Source organism: Sus scrofa, chromosome 13, assembly GCF_054392235.1.
Source record: "Sus scrofa isolate SSC_HxYL_T2T_F1_AM1 chromosome 13, Sscrofa_HxYL_maternal_Yorkshire_Landrace_v2.0, whole genome shotgun sequence".
In the NCBI taxonomy this organism is placed as follows: Eukaryota; Metazoa; Chordata; class Mammalia; order Artiodactyla; family Suidae; genus Sus; species Sus scrofa.
In genome coordinates this window covers 28,235,607-28,261,450 of record NC_139395.1, presented here as the reverse complement: position 1 = coordinate 28,261,450, position 25,844 = coordinate 28,235,607, and positions in this window count along the sequence as shown.

The window sequence follows — 25,844 nt, the reverse complement described above, 5'->3', positions numbered from 1 at the left end:
ATTCGTTCCCACTGAGCCATGATGGGAACTGCAATAAGGTTATTAATATCTACCATTGTCCACCCTCTAGAGCTAAGAAAGGAAGAAACAGGCAAAAGAAATAGACCTTTTAAACATCTATTGTGCACCAGACATTTTATCTGCACCCAACAATCATTGAAGTAAGAAACACCAGTTTTATTTTTCAGATGAGGAAAGTGATTCTCACAGGGGATAAGAAAAATTTCCCTTTTCCATCCTGACACAGCTAGCGAGTGGTCAAAACCAATTACAAACCCAGTAAAGGCTGAATCTAAAGTATACCGACCTTGAGTCCTGAGAGGAGCTCATTATTTAGGGAAAGGGAGTGGCAGTTGCAAAAGGGAGTGAACAGAAATAACAGAGCCAGGAAAATGGAATGCTGAATGCTTGTAGAACTTGATACTGGAATTCAGATTGAGAGGTGCGTGTGCCTGCGTTCACATGTGCATGTGCGTGTGTGAGTGTGCATGCATGCATGTGCACAAGTATATGTAAGGATGTGCCTGTGTGTTGGAAATGAGGATGTTGGAGGTGGGAGGACCAGACATAGTGATGAAACTTTTTTAAAGCAAACGTTTCCCTCTGAAAGAAATTTAAGAATGTTTAATACCAAAAATCAATACAAAGTGAGGATGAAAAATGTAGATGCATAGCACTCAGATAAACTCATTTTGGGGGGATTAAAGACCTAAATATAAGATCAGACACTATAAAACTCTTAAAGGAAGATGTGTAGAACACTCTCTGATATCATGCTGGTTCTTATGTCCCTTTATGTATTAGGGAAAGCATTAAACTAGTTGATGTTACTGCTTCAAAGGAGAGGGTTATTTTATTGACAAATCACCTTGTGTATGACTGCACATTAATCTCTTAGCCTTCTCTCATTTCTGTGTCTGGAACAGTCTCACACTGACTGCTATCACTGGAAATTCTCTAACCAGGGGGTAGTGGCTGCCTGGGTTGCAAGAAGTACCTTGCCCCTTGCTGCAACTTTTTGGTAGAGCAAATAATGTTAAAAGATAACAAACATCATCATTTCAAGCCCAGTCTCAAGTGCACTCCTATATGTTTCAAATTCATACTCTCAACTTCTAGCTTTTCTGTGTCTCTTTTTTATACCCCATCAACTTGATAACATCTTTCCTTCTGCCTTCTTCACTGTTTATTGCATTTCCCCAGTAGAGAGAAAAAGGTAAAAGTCTGGTTAATTAATGTTGCATCTGCTGTAAGAATGTGTTTGGGTTTTAATTTGCACAACTGATGTGGTCTCCGATTTGGTTTAAACACGGTCAACCAGGCTCACTCCTGCTCTTGTCACAGTCACTTCGCTCTGCTTCCTTTTCTAACATGTCAACCTTGAAGTTACCTCATTAACAAAAGTCCTGCTATTTATAAGCCGACTTTCTGCTAAAAATCTATTTTATTTAGAAAAGCTATATAGCATCATGGTTAAACTTAACACTCTGAAACTAGGGTCCCTGAGTGTGGAACCTACGGTCATCATTTCCTGGTTGTGTGACCTTATGCAAATTATTTAAACACTTTGGGCCTTAGTTTTACACTGTCAGATAGGGACAATAATTAATACCCATCTCATGAGTTTGCTGTGAGAATTAAATAAGCAAATCTATTGAAAGCCTTTGGAAGCATCTAGAGTACATAACTAGTGCTATATAAATGCTTGTGATTAGTCATATTTTCTTAGATCAAGGGCTGACATAGGTTGAGGAGAAAATGTAAACTTCAGGCTAAAAGAGTGATGCACTGGATTTTCCATTGGCCCAGCTCTCTGGACCCTGAGGGCATGATTAAATGAGAGTCAGCTGTGAATTCAGTTGCACTCCATTAGAATGAAAAATGGGCAGGAATTATTTCCCTTTGGCCTGAGTTCTCATATCCTTCCAACTGTGCCCCTTTTCTACTACGCTCAGAGCTCTGTTGACACAAAAAGTAAAAACCTAACAACCACAAGAGCAACAAAAGGCCAGTTGAATCCAAGGAAAGTATAGGAGCTAAGTGGCCCAAGAATAGAATCTGAGTGGCCAGAAATGATTGGTTTCTCGAAGCACCATATTCTAAGGCCCAGAGAGAAAGCACTGAGTTGCATTTCTTCATGGTTTGCTAGGAACTCGAGTCTGTGATACTGGCTTCCTTGGACATAGGTTTCTTTGGAATTCAGTTCTTATAGCATTGACCAGGTTCTAAACAGTGAATTATCCATATGGTTATCAGACGGTTATGGGCAAGTCTACAGTAAAAAACCCTTGTTCTCTGGGGCCTGGGTCTACCATTTCTGCCCCTTTCTGGGATGGGAATCCAAGAGCTCCATCTGGCCAGGCGCTCTTTCTTTCAGTCTTCTTTGGTGGGGTTTTCCATTGTGTTTCACGTTGCATCTGCTTGGTGGGTGAATGGTGATGCCGGCCAATATCTTCCCACCCTGTTTCAAATGCCAGCCTCATTACCATGGGCTACTGTTCTAGGGCCAGGAGTCCATGCCTTATAATCCCGATTTATACAGATGGCCTGTGGGCATGGATTCAAAATTTTTGAGTTAAAATAGACCAGATAAATCATCTCTACTAGAACTATTCAAAAGAACTTTCTGTAAGGATGAAAATGGTTTATAATCTGTGCTATCAATACTGTAGCTGCTAATCACAGGTGGTACTTTAACCTTGACTACTGTTGCTGAGAAAGTGAACCTTACTTTAATTCATAATATTAAGGGACCATCGCACTGGATGACTCAGAAGTTTTTCTTGTTTTATCAAAGAGAAAGCTAAGGCCCAGAGGGAGGGAGAGTCGGTTGCCTGAAGTCACAGAGCTGGTACCAAGCAGAGCTGGGGTTAGAAATTGAGTTCATGCACTTCCAGTTTAGCGCTTTGCCCATTTTATCATCCTTGAAGCCACAAACATTTTTGCTGGCTTCCTGGGTGGTTTCTTTGGAGAACATCACTATTCATTGGAAGAGTCATTTTCAAGCTAAAAATTGGCACTCAAGCAGAGTGTCTCTGAGGGCACCAATCCAAGAAGACTTTCTGCAGCTGAGTGGAAAGATGCAAAACAAATAAATAAATAAAACGTTTAAAAGATCCCTTCCTGTGATTAGACACACACCTGCCAAGAGGTGGAATATTTCTCCTAGCTCACTGGGACACTAAAAGCATCATTCAGGGCCCTTGCTCCTGAAACATGGGCCTCTGCATTGTACTGAGAAAGGCAGAACTGAAAGGCACAGGAGTAATCACAGTTTCTACCTTTTCCTCTTGCTTCTTTGTCCTTTGATGACATGGCTGAGAGGGGCCCTACAGTGCAACAAAATCAACCACACCCTGACACTTTCTGTTTTTTCTTTCATACTTTTTCTTCTTGGGAAGATTTTATAGCCAAACTTATTTTTTTCTCTGCATATAGTAAGTTCCTGGTAATGCATTTTTAAATAGTAAGCATATATGATTACTTTCCATATGTTTTCCATCTCTTTCTAGGAATTAGGGAGACATTGGGGAACCGTAAACATACCCTATGGAATTTCTCTCTCAATAAATGTTTCCTTAGCACCAGAGTTGACTCAGACAGTATCTCCCACATCATCTGTGCCAAATGGCATGTTTTGCAAAGGCCACCATATGAGGAGTTCTTTTTCAATGGGCATAAGATTTTAGTTATGAAGATAAATAATTTCTAGAGACATGCTGTACAAGTAGAGCCTGTAGTTAATACTAGATCGTGCTCTTCAACATTGAAGAGGGTAGATCTTGTGTGAAGTTTCCTTAGCCCCCCTTACACATACAAATCAAAAAACAAAGGGACACAAGGAAATTTTGGAGATAATGGTTCTGTCTGTTACCTTGATTATGGTAGTGGTTCCAGAGCTGGGTGTATGCATGTGTTCTAACTGTGTACATTAAATCAAAGATGCATTAACATCAAATTGTGTACATTAATATGTATGGTTTTCATGTATTAGTTTGCCTTAATAAAATTATTTTTTAAAAGAATCTGAAAAGAATAAAGTGACCCACAGTTAAAAGGAAACACAGTCTTTTTTCAATTAAAAAGATGAAACAGGAGTTCCTGCTGTGGCACAATGGGGTAAGGATCTGGTATTGTCTCTGCAGCAGTTTGGGTAGCTGCTGAGGTTCAGGTTTGATCCCCAGCTTGACACTATGAGTTAAGAACCCAGTGTTGCCACAACTGTGGTCAGGTCATGGCTGCAGCTCGGATTTGATGCCTGGCCTAGGGACTTCCATATCCCATGGGTGCAGCCAAAAAGAAAAAGAAAAAAGAAAAAAGATGTAACATATTTTTGTCTATTTTAGGTGTGAAGGGTAAAGTACTTGCAAAGATACATATTTATAGACACAAATCTGTGTTTCTTATTTGAAAAGCCAAGGCAGGCGCCCTTTGATAGTTCAGCTGGTAGAGCAGAGGACTGTAGAGGTGAAAAGTCAGGACAGTTTTCTTCCTACGACAATAATCTCAGATTCGGACTCAGATGTAAAAACTCTACCATCTGATGAAGGGATGAATGGATCATCTCATAGTTCCAAGGATCACCTCAGGGGGCCAGTGATGACCCAGAGTCCCCCATGGACCAAGAGACTTGATGAAATCAGTGCCGTGTTGAACTCAATGGGATGTTAAGGAAGCGCTGTGCACAGACAGTAAACCAGAAGGCTGCATAGATTCTGGGTACTTTCCACATGAATAAGCAATGAATTATAGAGGAGGGACACGTTCTCTCACTTCTGGAACCTAGTTTGTGGTGTCAACATTATAGTCAGTGTGGTCTACACAGCAGGTCCTCAGGTTTCTGAAGCAGAGTAGGTGTTACAGAATTTGGAGTCAGTCAGGTTTGGGTTTGGACACCTCCTGTGTTATCCTGGGCAAGTTATTTACCTTTCTAAGCCTTCCTTGTCTCATCTTTAAAATGCAGATAATAGTAGTCAGTTTAAAGAGTTCTTCTAAAATACAGATATAAATACAGATGAATAGCTATATCAATATAAAATTTGACATGTTAGTATTAAAACATGGGCTACTATCACAAGGTGGCAATATGTATATTTCCCTAAAATTGGTAACTAGTTTGTATTAAATCTGTATAACATTCACTGGTATTTATTCAAAATTTAAGCCTTATCTCCTCATTTCCCCAGAACTTTCCAGCCTGTGGGTGCAGAAGAGGAAAGTAGCAGTGGCATTCAAGTTCGAATTCCCCTAGCTCTTATTCCTTTTGTGCAGGCTTTGAGAAATACAGATTTCTCAGAGTCTTTCAGGGAAAGACATGCACTCCCAAAAAGCCTGCAGCCCCAGGCATTTTCTGGAACCTGCCATCCACACCAGACTCTGGAGCCTTCAGGATGATATGGCTGTTGGGAAATGACAGGGCTCAAGCTTTCTTGAAGGCATCGATAAAAATAATACCTCACTTCCCAACAAAGTCGCTTGAATAAGTGAAAAGCAACCAAATCATCGAATCATTGTGGTATATAGGTTTGCAAATGACTGTTCTCATTTGCTTCCCTCACAGGGGAGGACCCTGCCTGCCATTAGAATCATGCACTATCTGTTGATTGTAGTAGAAGAAGACGTGTTTGGTCTTTTGTGTTACATGTTGTTAGACAGAGCCTCACATAGTGCTGCCTGGATCACAGCTTCTCAGAAAACGGCCATCCCCACACAAGTCTCCTACATAAATCTGCGGTCCCTGGTGCTGCAGGGCCATCATACATACCTTAGATTTCATGCTTATGCACAGCCCTAGGAGGTCCATTCCCACATCAGCCTGCCCAGCTCCACATGGTGCTCAACAATGGGGAGTGGACAGCAGGCTCACCTCCTTTCCAGGATCTGTCCCCCACCGCCTATATACAAACCTCCTTCAGAGTGGTCTCTCCTGAGAAGAAATCAGCCCACGTGAATAGATGCTTAAGGATATGGGACACACCCAGTGCATCAGTGGACCCCAAAATGTCTCACTGCCCTCCATGACTAGTCAGGGCCCTGAAACCAGAAGAAAGACATTGGCTGGCCACCGCAGCTGAATGTAGCTTGTCGCCTTGTCTTGTCAACATAATGTGTTAAGAATTTGGAAATTGAAGTTCTTTTGTTCTTTCTTTTCTTTTCTTTTCTTTTTTTTTTTTTTTCTTTTGCTTTTTAGGGCCGCACCACCTACAGAGGTTCCAGGCTAGGGGTCGAATCAGAGCTACAGCTGCCAGCCTACACCACAGCCACAGCAATGCAGGATCCAAGCCTTGTCTGCAGCCTACACCATAGCTCAGGCAATGCCAGATTTCGACCCACTGAGGCCAGATATCCAACCTGCATTCTCATGGATACTAGTTGGATTCATTTCCACTTCACCACAATAGGAACTCTATCTTTCCTTCCTTCCTTCCTTCCTTCCTTCCTTCCTTCCTTCCTTCCTTCCTTCCTTCCTTCCTTCCTTCCTTCCTCTCTCTCTCCCTCTCTCTCTCTCTCTCTCTTTCTTTCTTTCTTTCTTCTGTGTGTGACTTTTTAAGGCTGCCCCTGGGACATATAGAAGTTCCCAGTCTAGGTGTTGAATTGGAGCAGTAGCCGCTGGCCTACACCACAGCCACAGCAATGCCATATCTGAGCTGTATCTGTGACCTATGCAGCAGCTCATGGCAACACTGGATCCTTAACCCACTGAGCAAGGCCAGGGATTGAACTTGCATCCTCATGGATACTAGTCAGGTTCTTAATCCACCGAGCCCCAGTGGGAATGCCTGGAAATTGAAGTTTTTAAGCAGGACTTAATTTTTACATTTTTACCTGTGCCCACAACTCACTCTTTTCTTATTACATATGCATTTATGTTGCCTGTCTGGCCTTTAAAAGCCTTTGCATCTCCTACACAAGCACACACACCATATTTTTCCCCTGGCAATGGGAAGAAGTGGACTTGGACTACAGGGTCTTTTGTTTCATTATAACATTCTATAAAATAAGAATGTTCACATCATATTTGATCAAGGTTCTAGTTATAAAAGTCTTGACTTTTATAAACTTGTCCTTTAGACATTTTCTTTACATGTTCAGCACTGGATTTATACTCAGAAGTGTCTCTCTGAAAAGCTATTTTAGGATTTATAAGAATTTTCCAATCCTCTGCAGTACCGTAGTGTAGAATAATCATAACGAAATTTTTTATAAAGCTAGTATTTACCCTATACTTATTAAGGAGGAAAAATAATGGCTAATATGTACATTGAGTATATACTGTATGTCAGATCCTTTATTATCATATTTAACCTATGAAAATCCTATAAGTATAATCTTGTCCCCATTTTATATGAACATAATCTAATGAACAGAAAGCTAATGAATTTATCTAAGTTTATACATTAAATAAAAGTCACATATATAAATCTAGACAGTCTAATTTTAGAAGCCATACTCTAAATACTAATAAGCCTCACAGTCTGTTTTTGTATCAGCCCATTAATCTTTAGGACAATCCATTAAGGACCATATTATTGTACTCATATTAAGAAACTAAAGCTTAGGGAAATTAAATAAAATATCCATTACACACACACACACACACACACACACACACACACACATAGTGTTTATTGGAGGATTATTGAAGCTTAACTGTCTGATTCCAAAGTTTGTGCTCTTGATCACAATGACATGTTCCTGCCTTAATGTCTAGATCACTGGATTTTTGGTTTCAAGTCTACCATTAGCAAGACATGAGGGAAAGTGGTCCTGTCTCATCTAGAATCTTCCCTGACATACAAAACAAGAAGAGAAAAATATATTTCTTTGCTCTGCCTCCACAAAAAACATTCCATTGGAGGTGGGGCTATGGAGGGGTGCCTCTAAAGGACAGTGAAAGAATAAGTGAATAATGGATATTTTCTCTTATGCATGCCCCACTGAGCTGTACGGTAGGGAAAGCAAACTATTCAGAATGTAACAGACCCGGGTGTGAATCTCATCCTAAATACTTACCAGCTGTGTAAGGCTGGGAAATTTTTCTAACCTTTCTCTAAACTTCAGGTTCTGTATCTGCAAAACTCAGTTACAGCAATATGTATTTATTTTCGTGCTCATTGTCTGTAGGTCTACAGCAGATTGGCTAACTTGGAGTGGTTCTGCTTCAAGTTATGAGCTGGGCTTGCCTCTTCACTGTGGATTAAACTCAGAAATTCTATACATAGGTCAATTTGGGGGCTTAGACTTGAAGGTACAGAGCTGTTTGGGGAAGCTCTTTTCATGACAATGGAAGAGGCCCAAGAAGGCCCAACATCACAAACTTGATTCAGACCTCTGCTTGCATCACAGACACTAAACATTCCATTGACCAAAGAAAGTCACATGACCAACCCAACATCAATGGAGATGGGAAATACACAAGGAGGGTTTAAATATTTGACTAATGATTGAAACAATCATGATTTCCTTTCATATAAAACGGGAATAAGAATTAATTTTAAGAGATTTGCACAGGTTTTATGGTATGAAGAACCATCCAAAAGTAAAGCACTGTAATTATTTTTTCAAAGAGAGACATCGATCATCAGCAGAATGTGTTTCTATCTTGAGAGAAGTTGATATTTTCCAAAACAATAGGCCGGCTCTTGCCCAGGGGCTGATAGCTGCTGAGCCCTTTAAAGTAACTGGTGAAAATGTCATTTACAGACAACAGGCTATGTCTGCCAAGCTTGGCATTTTGGTACTTATTTTAATGTCTTGGGCAATTAAATGCTGGCAGTAAATATTCATACATTTCAGTGAAATGGCTAGGCAATGTAAGATTTTTAAATTCGCATTAGTTTAGGAGGCTGGGAGTCAAATCTGACAATAAGCATAGGTGTGAGAGGTACCATGAAAATAACTGAAAGAGGAAGACTTGCAATCAAGTGAACTAAAGTCACTTAGGGAAGACAGAGTGAGTGAGGATAATTCACTCCCTTCTCCATAAATCAAGTAGCAAGGGCTCTTTTCTGTGCTCCAGACTAAATTCTTCAAACTCTCATCCTGCTGGATTATGGTATATGTCAACTGAAAAAAAATTGCTCATTCCTAGGTCAAGCAAGGATTCTGTTGCTAGGACACTCAATGTGCTAATTTTTGGACTAGGCTTTGTTGATACTATAAAATTCTCTGGATTTTGAGTACAAATTCATTGCTGAACATCAACATCTCCCAGATTGTCTGTTTTGTTCATCTATTATGATCCAGGAAATGTTTCCCTTGTTGCTTCTTCCCACATCTAGAGTTGCACTGTTATAATTATTCTCTGTAGATGTATCTATGATCAACTGCCTCAAGACATTTAGCCATCATTAATTTTATCAAAGGCCTGCCTATGCATTGGGTCATGCAAAAGGTAGCAGTCATATAAAACACAGAGGATATAAATAACACAGCTAGTAACATTATTAAAGTCATAAGCAGGGACTTAAGCTATGAGCTTCCAGAACCAAACCAACTTCCTAAACCATGACCAAAACTAGAAAGTGAATCATTTAAGCCTGAAATCTGATTTTTCATGTGTCATCAAATATGTAATATTAGAGGATTCTTCGGGTATGAAAATGTAGCATTACGTTGGAGGTACTTCTTTGAGATGGTGGAGGGATCTAGGGCAAGACGATTTTGTAACATAACTTTCCTCATCAGAGAGAACTCAAAATTTAGTAGGCTGATAGCCTGGTTACTATCATTTAAAGCTTTTTAGGTAAATTCTGTTAAGACTTCAATGTGAGCAATTAGATCTTCCAGTCCTACTGAAGGCATAAAAATAACTGCTAAATGGTCACACTAGTAGAATAAAGATCACTTTGTCCATCGAGCTTGTATTAGTAGCAAATTGGCTGAGTTCATATTTAAATTAGCACTCCAGTGGCCTTGAGTCTACGAAAATCCTAAAGTATATCTTTCTATCCATCCTGGTGGAAGCCAGGGCCATAGATTGGTGCCTTAAAACCTTTGAGTTCCATTAGGCATGACTCAGTATATTTCTAATTGCCTGAACCAATCTGTTCCATACCAATCACTGTCTTTAAAGGAAATGAGATAATATTTTTCACAAGGCACACAGGCTGATTTTATAATGTTATCATTATCTTTAGTATGACTTAATTGTCCTCATCATAGGGGAGGGTCTTTACACTTAAACAACCATTGCCTGGTGTTAGTCATATAGACTCATCCCATAACTTAGGCAGGGTCCCTCCTAACAATCAAAAGTTACATTTTTTGGTTGATATTTAGATCATTTTTCTGATTGAGCTTGAGCAACTTTAAAGGAAAACTCATATTTATGACGAGGTTCAGAGTAACTATGCCTGATTGTCCAAGTGAAGGAGTAGTAGCCTAGACAGAACTATAATGTTTTTCTTCTAAAATAAACTTTCTAGGACCATCCTATTAGAGCCTTGGAGAGAAGAAACCCAAAAAGGTAAACTGGAAGTATTGGCCATAAGAAATTGACCATTTACCCAGCAATTGGATTGATTTCTGAAATTAGCCTAGGGTCAAGCCCATGAGAAAAAAAACATTTCATTTCTGTGCAAAAGTCCAATAAAAAATAAAAAAGTTATAAACAAACAAGTCAAGTCTGGCATCTGGGGATAGCTGTCTTCTTGTTCTGGTAAAAGTGTTTCTTTTCTCTTAGAGTATCGTTTTAAGGTGAGTTTGAGGTCAGCAATTTTCTCTATAGACCAGTCCTGTGTAGGGGCTCTTTTTAGATGGAAATATGAATCCAAGAATCACTTCCCTTTGTTATTTCTGCGCATGAGCTAGTTAAAAGAACCTGATACTGGCCCTTCCATCTAGGTTGGAGAGAGTCCTTTAAATGATGTCTTTGCCAGTATACATAGTCTCCTGGTTGATGAGGCATCTAATCTTTATTTAAAGAGGGATTATAGGGAGTTCCCATCGTGGTTTAGCGGCTAACGAACCCGACTGATATCCATGAAGATGCGGCTTCAATCCCTGGCCTTGCTCAGTGGGTTAAGGATCTGGCGTTGCTGTGAGGTGTGGTGTAGGTTGCAGACACGGCTCAGTTATCACATTGCTATGGCTATGGTGTAGGCCAGAAGCTACAGCTTGATTCAACCCCTAGCCTGAGAACCTCCATATGCCACAGGTGCAGCCCTAAAAAGCCAAAAAAAAGAGGGGGTGGGATTATAATGATAAGCTACAGAAACAAGCTTAAAATGTCCTATTAATAATTCAGTTAAACACTTGCAATAATGTAATCTATTCCCTTTTAATAACATAGGTTCATACAGTCCTCCATCCAATGCCATTGATTTCCCTGTGATAATCTCAAAAGGAGACAAATGATGTTGCCAAAAGGGGTGGCTCTGAGGTTGAGGAGGATCAATGGATGGGCCTTGGGTCAGGGTGAGGAACAAGCATCCATAGTTTGAGACAAGTGAGTTCAGTTGTTCCATTTGTTCATTCAGTAGAAAGAATGGATTTCAGTAAAATGAATTCCTCTCTCTTTAGGCAGTTCTGAGGGGATTTCCCCAAAGGGAATCACCTTTTCTAAAATCGATTTTCCTACTGATTATGCTTTGGCCTTTCTGCATGGAAATGCCTTAACCCAATGTGACAACATGCAAATCATAATAAGAACATATTGAAAAACTCTTTGAGAGGGTGGCATTTGTATAACCTGGGCAATTTCAAAGGGATCTGCTGGTAATGGAAAATTTCCTTGAAACTGTGTATTGGCTTTGCCAGGTTCTATTTTGCTCAGTGGTACATATTGTAGAGATCTTTGTGCTATGGTAAAAGAAGGCTTCCCATAATATCATTACCCCGTAACACCATCTTATCAGGGTTCCAATGGGTTAACTCATGAAAATGTTGTAAAATAAAATATTGAGTCCCAAATGGAGGGCTAGGCTTCACATTTGGGCCTATCCACAGCTCTTTGGTGGAGTTTAATCTCTTTTCCTTTCATGTCCAGGTGTCTTTTGTTTTTACCTGGCCCTGTTCCCTGGAAGTTTAATAGTATATCAGTAGGGTTACTGGGATGCTGAAAGGCAAAGGCACTGGTTAGCTGGCTATTTTTGTTTTGTAAAGCCGCAGTACTGGCAGGGTGATCAGCTAAAGAGTTTCCTTTTTGCTTCTGTAGTGTCAGACTTTAAATGGCCTGAGACCTTGTTAATAACAAGCATACTAGGTAGAAAAATTGCAGCTAATAATTCCGCTACTTGTGTCTCATTTTTAATAGGTTGTCCCAAGGCTGTTAAAGACATTCTTTGCTTCCAAAGTATATCAAAAGTATATCCTGTGCTGCCCCAAAAGTATAGTGGCTATCAACCGGCAGGCTCTTGTTAGTGCTATCTATTCAGACAGTTGGGTGGAGAAGATATCAGACAAGGGAGCATTTTCAAGGATCAACACTGGAGAAACAGGGAATTCCCATTGTGGCTCAGCAGGTTAAGAACCTGACTAGTATCCATGAGGATGCTGGTACAACTCTTGGCCTTGATCAGTGGGTTAATGATCCAGCATTGCCACAAGCTGCAGTGTAGTTTGCAGATGCAGCTTGGATGTGGCGTGTTATGGCTGTGGCCATGGCCAGTAGCTGTAGCTCCAAGTCGACCCCTAGCCTGGGAACATCAATATGTTGCAAGTGCAGTCCTGAAAAACAAAACAAAATGAAAAGACTAGAGAAACAGCAGTATAGCCAGTCTGGTGCTCTCCATGAGGGCCTCACAGAGATAAACCGTCAGTGAATGATATAAAATTAGGATTATCCATAATACTTTCTTGAAGATCAATTCTTGGAGATAAAAATTTGTCAGTTTAAATTACTACAATGGGAGATCCCATTGTAGCTCAGTGGTTAATGAACCCAACTAGTATCCATGAGGAGATGGGTTCGATCCCTGACCTTGCTCAGTGGGTTAAGGATCTGGCGTTGACATGAGCTGTGGTCACAAATGCTGCTCTGATCCTGGGTTGCTGCGGTGTAGGCCAGCAACTACAGCTCTGTTTCTACCCTTAGCCTGGGAATATCCTTATGCCGCAGGTACGGCCCTAAAAAGACAAAAAGACAAATAAATAAATAAATAAATACGATCATGCCTTTTCATTATTGATGTCCAAATCTTCTGGGAGCAAGATGGCTGGATTAAGTCTGTGACACCGGTGGAGCGTTATGCTTGGGGAGAGCCGGACAATCTCATGAGAAGTGCAACATCTTGCTGAATAATGTGTGCTGATAAGAGTTTAGCAAATCATCCATAGAATAGGGAACAAAGACAGTGTGAGGATGACTCATTGTTATCTCTTCTGTGGTCTCATTTGGCACAGCTATTGCTGGGACAGCTAAGAAACAAGGAGGGAGGCCCTTGGCTACCAAATCCAGCTGTTGGCCCCAGCATCCTATGGGTCAGGAGTAATTGCTGTGTTGCTGGATGAATACTCCTTTGCCATTAGGTTTTTTAACCAGCAGAATGGGAGTGTTACAAGGGCCTGTTCAAGACATGATAAATCTTTTCTTAATGTAAACTGATATATGTTTTATTTTTTCAATGGCTTCCTGTCTCAGTGGGTATTGACGAATACTGGGCAGAGTCTATCGCAGTTTCAATGGGTGATGTGGAATGTATTTTCCTTATAGCAGTAGGATCAAGTGCCCATAATTCTTCAGGTACTAAGTCTAGCAATTTTTCTTGTTCTGCATCACCTCATCACGGGTCATAAACATTATATGACGAAGGAAATCTGATTGATCCTTCAGGTGTAGAATCATTTCTCCCTTAGGAGTAAAAGAAATTGTGGGCTTCATAAGTTTCCTTTTTTTTTTTTAAGATTTTTAGCTTTTTACATTATACTTGATTTACAATGTTCTGTCAATTTCTGATGTACAGCAAAGTGACTCAGTCACACATGCATATACATTCTTTTTCTCACATTATCCTCCATCATGTTTCATCACAAGTGACTAGATATAGTTCGCTGTCGTATATGGCGGGAGGATTTTGTAAGTTTCTAGTAAATCTCTATATATCAGATGAAAAAAGAGTACCTCCTTTAAGTTCTCTTAAGTAAAATTCTAAAGATATGATTTAAGAGCCTAATAGATGCATCACACACCCCTACCATCTGCATTGAAGTATTAATCCAGGGGAAGGAGCCTTCAATTTTAGTTGGGATTTGGTTTAAAACTTCTGTGGCCTCTGTATCTATTAGAGCCTTAAATTTTTCTCCCTTTACTTTCATATCTACTTCTCCCAGGGTGTTGGAGAGGAGAGAGGAAAGACTCTCAGTGTTCTCGGAGCTGCACTACTCTTGTTTAATTTGATATTCTAGACTGAAATTAAGTTTATCATCAAAATCTTCCTTCATTATTATATAGTCCTTTCTCTGATGACCTGGAGATTTTTGGTTTGTTTTTGTTTTGTTTTGTTGTTTTTTGTACAGTAAAAGTAAATGCTAGGTTCCCTTTGTCAGTCATGGATAGAGAGGGAATTTGTTAACTACCCACTTACCTTGATTACTTAATTGGCACAAGTGAATTTTCATAATATTTATGGATGTATTTCTAGGCTTCCTTTTGATGATTTTGGAAAGTTGATTGGCCAGCATAAAAGGGGTGTTTGTATGTAATACAGGCCATTCTATAGTTTTTATTTTTAAGGCCACACCTGGAACATTTGGAAGTTCCTGGGTTAGGGGTCAAATCAGAGTCACAGCTGCAGGTCTGTACCAGAGCTTGGAGCAACACTGGATCCTTAACCCACTGAGTGAGGCCAGGGATTGAACCCACATCCTCACAGACACTATACTAGTTTCTTAACCCGCTGAGCCACAATGAGAACTCCCTAAAATGTATCTTTTAATTCGAGTAGCTAATTCCTCATTTATGCCTTCTAAATGGGTGGCGTTAAGCAAAGGATCACTTTGGTGGTGAGAGAATGATTCCGGTGTCATGCCAGAATTTTGTTTAAAAGTTTTCTCGAAACTCTTATAATAATCCTGATTTCATTTATCCGGTCTTTGTCTTTAGTGCTGAAACTTTGGCCAGTCTGCTGTTTTTGAAGAAAGCTATGGGGTAGTCTGAGTAATTTATGAGCTAATTCCTTGCATTCAACTTAAGCTTGCTACATCTTCCTTTACTGGAGGAGAGGAAACAGTAGGAGGGTTGAGGGAGGAGAGAAAGAGATGGCATCTGGGTTAGACAGTTCAAATAAAAGAGGATATAAAGGAAGATTGAAGGGGGAGGAGACAGGGTTAATACTGGTGATATTTTAAAATGCTGATATTATTTCAAGCAATTCCTCACTGGTTTCCTGCAAAGAATTTACTTTATCCTTTCCTCTTTTAGAAGCTTCTAAATACCTTTCAAAATAAGCATCCCATTCAGTCTGTTTAATCTTACAGCTGGCTTTCTCTTGCTATGTATGCCCAAAAAATTAGTACACACAAAAAAAAACAGATTCAGCCATTTTAGGTTGAGATCCCAACCTAAAGTTTCCTTAATCAAGTAAGTATTTTCAAGTGTAAATTCCATATTATGGTGCATGTACCTGGCTGGGGCATTAGTGGGAGGCCTGCCATCTTTTGTTTCCTTTTTCTCTTGTTTCAAAAGCTTTGATCACCATTCCAAAGTTGGCTTGTCAAGAGAAAATTGCTCGTGATAACCGATTGCGTGGTGGCTGACGTGCTGGGTGAACTTAACTCCTCCAGATTTTACCCTAGAGCAGATTATTTCCCTTCTGTCTCTCCTTCATGCATCTACAACCACCCTGGTGCTTGGATTACCGAGTTGCCAGCTCTTATGTGTGTCCCCCGCAGAGCAACTTTTTAATTGAAATGAATGTTTCTCTATATGAAGGTGTGAGAACTCGCATCCACCACTCCTGCAAGTTTCCCATTTGCCTGAGAAAGACTTTGGCAGGATGAAATGTCCCTTCTTTGAATCTGAAAGCTCTCCTGAGATACCTTCACTTTTATCTTGACAAATTCATTTAAAGTAGCCAATTCAGGGATTGGCATATGCACACTGAGGTGTATGGAACCATTGGCCAATGGGAACCTGCTATACAGCACAGAGAACTCTACCTAGTATTCTGCGATCATCTATATGGGAAAAGAATCTGAGAGAGAATGGATATGTGTGTAGCTATGACTGGGTCACTTCATTGTACATAAGAAATTATTATGGCCTTGTGAATTAACTATACTTCAGTGAAACTTTAAAAAAAAAAAAAAAGTAAAGTAGCCAATTCAAGGGAAAAGGGCCAGTTTCCTACTTAATTATCCAGTTCGATCCTACTCAGAGCCTTGCAACTGAGCAAAAATCTTCCTGGTCTTTCAACTGAGGATAAGCCATTCAGTGTCCTTCTCCATCCTGAATTCCCATCAGGGCATGTCTTCAGGGGCAGCTGCATTGGCTGAGGGCTTGATGGCTGTACCATTTTTTTTTTAGGTAAATGGCAGGTGACATTCTTTGTCCATATGTGCAAATCAGGTCTTGCTACTCAAAATGTGGTCCATGTATGAGCAGCATCAGAATAACCTGAGAACTTGTTGAGATAACAGGGTCCCATTCCTCAACTTCAGTAAGATGAACTTGTCACCACACCCTCTGGCCATTTCCCTTTGGGTTATTTGACATCCCTTTTCTATATTTAAGGACAGTTTGTATATTAATAGTTTATATATGAAACAGGGGTCTTCTGCATCAAAAATATTATTTACCACATCTACTGTATTCAGTTTATTTTGCTTATGGTAACTTCAGCCCCATAGAATTTTAAATTCCTATAGGCATATATATCTATCTCTTTTTATAGCTTCTGTATTTCCGAAGAATTTTATTTTGATCATATTAAGCTCTCTCATAGAGAATAAGACATCTTTTCATTAGTTTAAATTTTATATCTTTAATAAGATGTTAAAGTTGTCATCATACTTCTGTGCCTTTCTTTTAATAAATTAGCCTAAATGTTCTTCTGTACTGTCAATATCACATATATAATATTTTCTCATTTCCTTTTCTTGTTGCTTTAACCAGAATAGAGAAAAGCTACTTAGTTTTGTAAATTTATTATAAATTTGGATATAATCTTATCATAAACAATAAGAAAATTAAATATTTGTACATTTATTTATATGTTATTATTTTATATGCATTATTTTATTTTATCATATTAATATATTAATTAGAATATCCAGAATCCTGTTGAATAATAATGCTGATACTGGCATTACTGTCTTTTTTTTTTTTTAATTTTCCCACTGTACAGCAAGGGGATCAAGTTATCCTTACATGTATACATTACAATTACACTTTTTTTTCCCCACCCTTTGTTCTGCTGCAACATGAGTATCTAGACATAGTTCTCAATGCTACTCAGCAAGATCTTCTTGTAAATCTGTTCTAAGTTGTGTCTGATGAGCCCAAGCTCCCGATCCCTCCCACTCCTTCCCCCTCCCATCAGGCAACCACAAGTCTTTTCTCCAAGTCCATGATTTTCTTTTCTGAGGAGATGTTCATTTGTGCTGGATATTAGATTCCAGTTATAAGTGATATCATATGGTATTTGTCTTTGTCTTTCTGGCTCATTTCACTCAGGATGAGAGTCTCTAATTCCATCCATGTTGCTGCAAATGGCATTATGTCATTCTTCTTTATGGCTGAGTAGTATTCCACTGTGTATATATACCACTTCTTCTTTTTTTTTTTTTTTTTAAATTTTATTTTCCCACTGTACAGCAAGGGGGTCAGGTTATCCTTACATGTATACATTACAATTACAGTTTTTCCCCCACCATTTCTTCTGTTGCAACATGAGTATCTAGACATAGTTCTCAATGCTATTCAGCGGGATCTCCTTGTAAATCTATTCTAGGTTGTGACTGATAAGCCCAAGCTCCCGATCCCTCCCACTCCCTCCCCCTCCCATCAGGCAACCACAAGTCTCTTCTCCAAGTCCATGATTTTCTTTTCTGAGGAGATGTTCATTTGTGCTGGATATTAGATTCCAGTTATAAGTGATATCATATGGTATTTGCCTTTGTCTTTCTGGCTCATTTCACTCAGGATGAGAGTCTCTAATTCCATCCATGTTGCTGCAAATGGCATTATGTCATTCTTCTTTATGGCTGAGTAGTATTCCACTGTGTATATATACCACTTCTTCTGAATCCAATCATCTGTTGATGGACATTTGGGTTGTTTCCATGTGCTGGCTATTGTGAATAGTGCTGCAATGAACATGCGGGTGCACGTGTCTCTTTTAAGTAGAGTTTTGTCCGGATATATGCCCAAGAGTGGGATTGCGGGGTCATATGTCAGTTCTATGTATAGATTTCTAAGGTATCTCCAAACTGTTCTCCATAGTGGCTGTACTAGTTTACATTCCCACCAGCAGTGCAGGAGGGTTCTCTTTTCTCCACAGCCCCTCCAGCACTTGTTATTTGTCGATTTATTAATGATGGCCATTCTGACTGGTGTGAGGTGGTATCTCATGGTAGTTTTGATTTGCATTTCTCTTATAATCAGTGATGTTGAGCATTTTTTCATGTGTTTGCTGGCCATCTGTATATCTTCCTTGCAGAACAGTCTATTCAGGTCTTTTGCCCATTTTTCCATTGGGTGATTGGCTTTTTTGCTGTTGGGTTGTATAAGTTGCTTATATATTCTAGAGATGAAGCCCTTGTCGGTTGCATCATTTGAAACCATTTTCTCCCATTCTGAAAGTTGTCTTTTTTTTTCTTTTGGGTTTCCTTTGCTGTGCAAAAGCTTTTCAGTTTGATGAGGTCCCATGGGTTTATTTTTGCTCTTATTTCTATTGCTTTGGGAGACTGACCTGAGAAAACATTCATGGTGTTGATGTCAGAGAGTGTTTTGCCTATGGTTTCTTCTAGGAGTTTGATGGTGTCCTGTCGTATATTTAAGTCTTTCAGCCGTTTTGAGTTTATTTTTGTTCATGGTGTGAGGGTGTGTTCTAGTCTCATTGCTTTGCATGCAGCTGTCCAGGTTTCCCAGCAATGCTTGCTGAATAGACTTTCCTTTTCCCATTTTATGTTCTTGCCTCCCTTGTCCAAGATTAATTGACCATAGGTGTCAGGGTTTCTTTCCGGGTTCTCTCTTCTGTTCCATTGGTCTGTCTGTCTGTTTTGATACCAGTACCACACTGTTTTGATGACTGTGGCTTTGTAGTATTTCTTGAAGTCTGGGAGAGTGATGCCTCCTGCTTGGTTTTTGTTTCTCAGGATTGCTTTGGCGATTCTGAGTCTTTTGTGGTTCCATATAAATGTTTGGATTGTTTGTTCTAGTTCTGTGAAAAATGTCCTGGGTAATTTGATAGGGATTGCATTGAATCTGTAGATTGTTTTGGGTAGTATGGTCATTTTTACAATATTGACTTTTCCAGTCCAGGAACATGGAATATCTTTCCATTTCTTTACATCTTCTTTGATTTCTTTGATTAAAGTTTTATAGTTCTCGGCATATAGGTCCTTTACCTCTTTGGTCAGGTGTATTCCGAGGTATTTGATTTTGTGAGGTGCAATTTTAAAAGGCATTGTATTTTTGTATTCCTTTTCTAATATTTCATTGCTGGTATACAGAAATGCGACTGACTTCTGAATGTTAATCTTATATCCTGCTACTTTGCTGAATTTATTAATCAGTTCAAGTAGTTTTGGGGTTGAGTCCTTAGGGTTTTCTATGTATAGTATCATTTCATCTGCATACAGTGACAGTTTTATCACTTCTCTTCCTATATGGATGCCTTTTATTTCTTTTGTTTGTCTAATTGCTGTGCCTAGGACTTCCAAAACTATGTTGAAGAGCCGTGGTGAGAGTGGGCATCCCCGTCTTGTTCCAGATTTGAGTGAGAAGGCTTTCAGTTTTTCCCCATTGAGTATTATATTTGCTGTGGGTTTATCATAAATGGTTTTGATTATATTCAGGAATGTTCCCTCTATACCCACTTTGGCGAGGGTCTTGATCATGAATGGATGTTGGACTTTGTCAAATGCTTTTTCTGCGTCTATTGAGATGATCATATGGTTTTTGACTTTTGTTTTGTTAATGTGGTGTATAATGCTGATTGATTTGCATATGTTGAACCATCCTTGTGAACCTGGGATGAACCCTTCCTGGCCATGGTCTATGATTTTTTTGATATGTTGTTGGATTCGGTTGGCTAAGATTTTGTTGAGACTTTTTGCATCTATATTCATCAAGGATATTGGCCAATAGTTTTCTTTTTTGGTGTTATCTTTGTGTGGTTTTGGAATTAAGGTGATGTTGGCATCATAGAATGTCTTTGGGAGCATTCCTTCTTCTTCAACCTTTTGAAAGAGTTTAAGGAGGATGGGTACCAGTTCCTCTTTATATGTTTGATAGAATTCACCTGTGAAGCCATCTGGTCCTGGACTTTTATTTGTAGGGAGTGTTTTTATGACATCTTCAATTTCATTTCTAGTGATCAGTCTGTTCAGTTGGTCTGTTTCTTCTTGATTCAGTTTTGGCATGCTATAAGATTCTAGAAAATTGTCCATTTCTTCCAGATTGTCAAACTTGTTGCCGTATAGTTTTTCATAGTATTCTCTTATGGGTTTTTTTTTTTTTTTTTTTTTTTTTGTATTTCTGCAGTATCCGTTGTGATTTCTCCTTTTTCATTTATGCTTTTGTTTATTTGGGTTCTTTCTCTCCTATTTTTTGTGAGTCTGGCCAGGGGTTTGTCAATTTTGTTCACCTTTTCAAAGAACCAGCTCTTGGTTTTATTAATTCTCTCTATTGTTTTGGGAGTCTCTATTTTATTGATTTCTTCTTTGATCTTTATAATTTCCTTCGTTCTGCTAACTTTAGGTCTTTTTTGTGCTTCTTTTTCTAGTTCGTTTAGGTGGAGGGTTAAGTTGTCAATTTGGGTTCTTTCTTCTTTTTTGAGAAAGGCCTGTATTGCTATAAATTTCCCTCTGAGCACTGCTTTTGCAGCTTTCCATAGATTTTGAGAGGTTGTGTCTTCATTATCATTTGTTTCAAGGTAGTTTTTAATTTCCTTCTTGATTTCCTCATTGACCCATTGGTTTTTTAATAGCATGTTGTTTAGTCTCCATGTAGTAGGTTTTTTCTCTTTGCTTTTCCCATGGTTGATTTCTAATTTCATGGCATTGTGGTCAGGGAAGATACTTGAGATAATTTCTATGCTCCTAAATTTATTGAGGTTAGCTTTGTGTTCCAATATGTGGTCGATTCTTGAGAATGTTCCATGAGCATTTGAGAAGACTGTGTATTCTGCTTTTTTTGGATGTAGTGTCCTGAAGATATCAATGAAGTCTAACTTTTCTATTGTTTCCTTTAGGATCTCTGTTGCTTTATTGGTTTTCTGTCTAGAGGATCTGTCCATTGATGTGAGGGGGTATTAAGGTCTCCTACTATGATTGTATTCTCATCAATATCTCCCTTTATGTCTGTTAATATTTGTTGTATGTATCTGGGTGCTCCTATATTTGGGGCATATATGTTGATAATAGTAACATCCTCTTCTTGGATGGATCCCTTAATCATTAAGTCGTTTCCTTCTTTGTCTTTCTTTATGTCTTTTGTTTTAAAGTCTATTTTGTCTGATATGAGCGTTGCAACTCCTGCTTTTCTGTCATGTCTATTGGCGTGAAATATTTTTCCCCACCCTTTCACTTTCAATCTATATGTATCCTTTGTCCTAAGGTGAGTTTCTTGTAGGCAGCATATTGAAGGTTTTTGCCTTTTTATCCACTCAGCCACTCTGTGTCTTTTGATTGGGGCATTCAGTCCATTGACATTTAAGGTGATAATTGATAGATGATTATTTATTGCCATTTTGAACCTCGTGTTCCAGTTGATTCTATGGTTCTCCATTCTTCCTTTCTTTTTTTTTTTTTTTTTTGTTTTTTGGTTGGTTAGATGGTCTCCTGTTATTATCTGCTTGAGTGTTTTTTGTTTTTTGTTTTTTTTCATTTTTTGCGAATGCAATATTTGGTTTTGGCTTGTGGTTGCCCTGTTTTTTAAGTATGCTAACCCCTTCCTATAATTGTGTGTTTTAGCCTGATGGTCTTGTATGTTCAAACCCTTCATTACTATATTAAAATTAAGAAGAGAAACATACAAACAAACAAACAAAAAGGGTTATTTATTTTCTAACATCCCTTGCCCACATTTTATGATTTTGATGACTCTTTTTTATTTTTTTCTTTTTAATTTTATTTTGTTTGAAGGATGTTCATGATTAAATCTGTATGCTGGTTTATTTGAGTGACTGCTCTCTGATTACAGTTTCCTCAGTCCTAGTTCTTCCTCTTCTTCTTCTTTTTTTCTTTTGTTTTTTCTTCCCTTTCCTTCCTTGCTTTTTGGTTTAGAGAAGCCCTTTCAGTATTTCTTTTAGCCTGGGTTTTGTGTTGCTGTATTCTTTAAGTTTTTGTTTGTTAGGAAAAATTTTTATTTCCCCTTCTATTTTAAATGATATTCTGCTGGATAGAGTATTCTAGGTTGCATATTTTTTCCTTTTAGCACTTTAAATATCTCTTGCCATTCCCTCCTGGCTTGTAGTGTTTCTGTAGAGAAATCAGCTGATAAGCTTATGGGGGTTCCCTTGTAGGTAACATTCTGCTTTTCTCTTGCTGCCTTGAGGATCCTCTCTTTATCACTAACTTTTGCCACTTTTATTATGATGTGTCTTGGTGTGGGTCTATTTGGGTTCAATTTGTTTGGGGCCGTCTGTGCTTCCTGTATCTTGAACTCAGTATCCTTTAGATTTGGGAAGTTTCCAGTGATAATTTCTTCAAATATATTTTCCATTCCCTTATCTTTTTCTACTCCTTCTGGAATTCCTATTATGCGTAGATTGGCCTGCTTTATATTATCCCATAGGTCTCTTATATTGCTTTCCTGTTTTTTGATTTGGTTTTCTGTCTGCTGACCTGATTGGGTGATTTCCATTATTCTATCTTCCACATCACTGATTCGTTCTTCTGCATTATTCATTCTGGTTTTTACTGCCCTTAGTTCCGTTTGCATCTCTGCAAATGAATGTTCTAGTTTTTCTTGGCTCCTCCTTATATTTTCTAGTTCCTTTCTGAGGGAGTCTGCATTACTGTTCATATCTTCTCTTAATTCCTTCAGTATTTTCACTACCTCCCTTTTGAACTCTAAGTCTGTCAGACTGCAGATATCAGTTTCATTGTTGACTGTTTTAGGTGAGTTCTCCTGTTGGTTTGACTGGGGGTGGTTTCTCAGCTTCTTCATCTTGCTTGTTGTTTTCTTTTTCCTGAGGGAGTTGTACTCTCCGTGATAAGGCAGTGTTTGCCTTGTCACTGCCATGGAATGTTTCCTGAGGGCTGGCATTGTTGGTCAATCTTTTTTGAGGCAGTGTCGTTTTTCTGGAGTGTTGATGGGGCTAACAGTGTTTCTTTGAAGCAAAGGAGGACTTCCTGAGGGCAAAAAGGACTCAGAGGTCCACACCACGATGGTAGCAGATTTCACTCAGTCAGGCAGAGCTTGCTCTGGTGTTTTTAGGCTGTGGGGTTCTTGCAGGGGGTTGGTGGTGTTGGGCAGCTGTTCCTCAGGAGTGAAGCACCCCCTGAGGGCTGGAGCAGCTATCTGGGTCACTGACAACCCAAGAGGCTCTTCCCTAGGGCAGCCCAACTCAGAAGGATGGCCTGAGAATGTAGGCAGATCTTTTCACAGACTGGCCAGGATTGTTGTAGCTTTTCTGGGCTGCAGGGTGTCCTGCCTGAAGCTGGCAGTCCTATGCAGCTGATCCACAAGAGCTCGGCACCCCCTGAGGGCTTTGGCGGCTAGCTGGGCCACTGCCAACCCAAGAGATTCCTCCCCAGGGCAGCCAGACTCAGAAAGACTGTCCAAGAATTAGGCAGATCTTTTCACAGCCCAGCCAGGCTTGTAGCTTTTCTGGCATTACTGTCTTATTCCTGTTTTTAATTGACATTTTTTTGACATTTACATTATTTAGAATAATATATGCAATTGGGCTTTAGTAAACATATTTTAATGTTTAACATATTTCCATATTCTTATTTAAAATTATATTAGAAATAGAATATGACTTTTACTATATGATTTGACTTTTTCCATTGATTTAATTTTTTGTTTTTTAATTTGATAATTAATACATTGTATTGATAGATTTCTGAGATAAACCTGAATCTTCAGAAATAAACCCTATTGGTTTCTATTCTTTTTTTTTCTTTTTTGATGCCCTGCTGAAATATTTTGCCAATCTCTTACTTAAAAATTCTTCAATGATAGTCATAGACAAGATGGGCATTTCATTCTATGAACATGGTTAATTACATCAGTGTTTATTGATCTTTTGGTTGGGATGATTCACCATGTGATATCTTTGCAATTGAAGGACACTTACTGCACCCGGTCTCCTTCCATTAAACCCTCTGCTATACCCTCCAGACACTGTGACAAGCAAAAACTTTAATCTTCCATTTATAAATGAATTCTTCTTTAATTAAGTACAATAACTTCACCATGCTATGTCTTTGTATTTACTATTACTAGTCAATTTCCCTATAGTAAGAACTTTATGTAGAGCCAATTCTTCTTTCAATTCTATCAATCATCTGTTTATCCATCTATCTATCTGCTAAATTTTAGCTTGAAATATTTTCTCTTTTCCATTATTTAAAATTTTTGAGGACTCCAATTTTGTATATGCTGGATTCCCTATTTTTTTATCCATTTCATTCACTCAATCTATTTTAACTCTTCCTTTATTTCCATTTCCTCTTGTTTGGTGTTCTTATTTCTGTCAGTTTTGTTGCTCCCCGATTTCTGCAAAGTTTGTTTTCCTTTCACCTTTTCCAGTTTCCGCTTCACTTATGTCACTTATGTGATGGTCTTGTCTGTTGGTGTAGTTCTCTCCTGAGCTCCGTCAGATTTCCTCTCATTTCCTCTTTTTGCCTTGACAATCTCTTCCCCATGTTCTAATATTCCTTCTTTGTTATCTTCCTGAATAGAGATGATGGACTCAGTAAATTTTATAATTTTTCTTCAATTCATGGACAATTTTGAGCAAAAGTATTATCTGCACCATGGTTGTAACTTTTTTTTTTTGGTAAGTTTCAGTCCTTTCTTACAGTTTCTACCATAATACCATCAATGTTAGACCTGTTCCTTTTATTGCTCATTATTAATTAAACAGTCTTAAAATTTAATTAAAGTGTCTTTAAGAAATAAACTTTCCAATATCACACCCCAAAGTTCTCTTCTTTGCTGCTGCAGAGACAGACTGCCTCTTCTCAACATGGTAGGGATGTGGGTGGAGTATGAGGATATTTTTTTTCCACCAGCCAGACTTACTCTAGTTCTGCCACTTATTGGAGCAAAAAGAATATTTCATATACTACCCAGGTTGAGTCCTTCACCTTCAGGAAGTATGTTTCTCTTGGGTGTTCTGATACCTGCCTTCACTGGGCCAGATCACCACCGTCTGAACTGCATCTTTTTCCTGCAAAGCTTTTGCATAATTTGGTTAGTTTGGATAACCCTCACACATATTTTGGAGTCTTCAAACTATATTTGACTTGCAGTTTTGCTGGAAATCAATTATATAGTTTCCCCTTTGTTACTTTTGTAAAGTATCCAGGAGGAAAAGAGAAAAAAACTACTGACTTATGTGGCCATATTTATACTATAAAAGTATGGTAAAATGACCTTTCTAACATATTGTTAGTTCTTGGGTCACAGTTGCTTTAGTGTCTAGGGTTATACTTCATGGCTCTTGTGATAAAGATGAACCATCTTGACCTCTTGCTTAGCCATTAACTCTCTAATGTTTTCATTT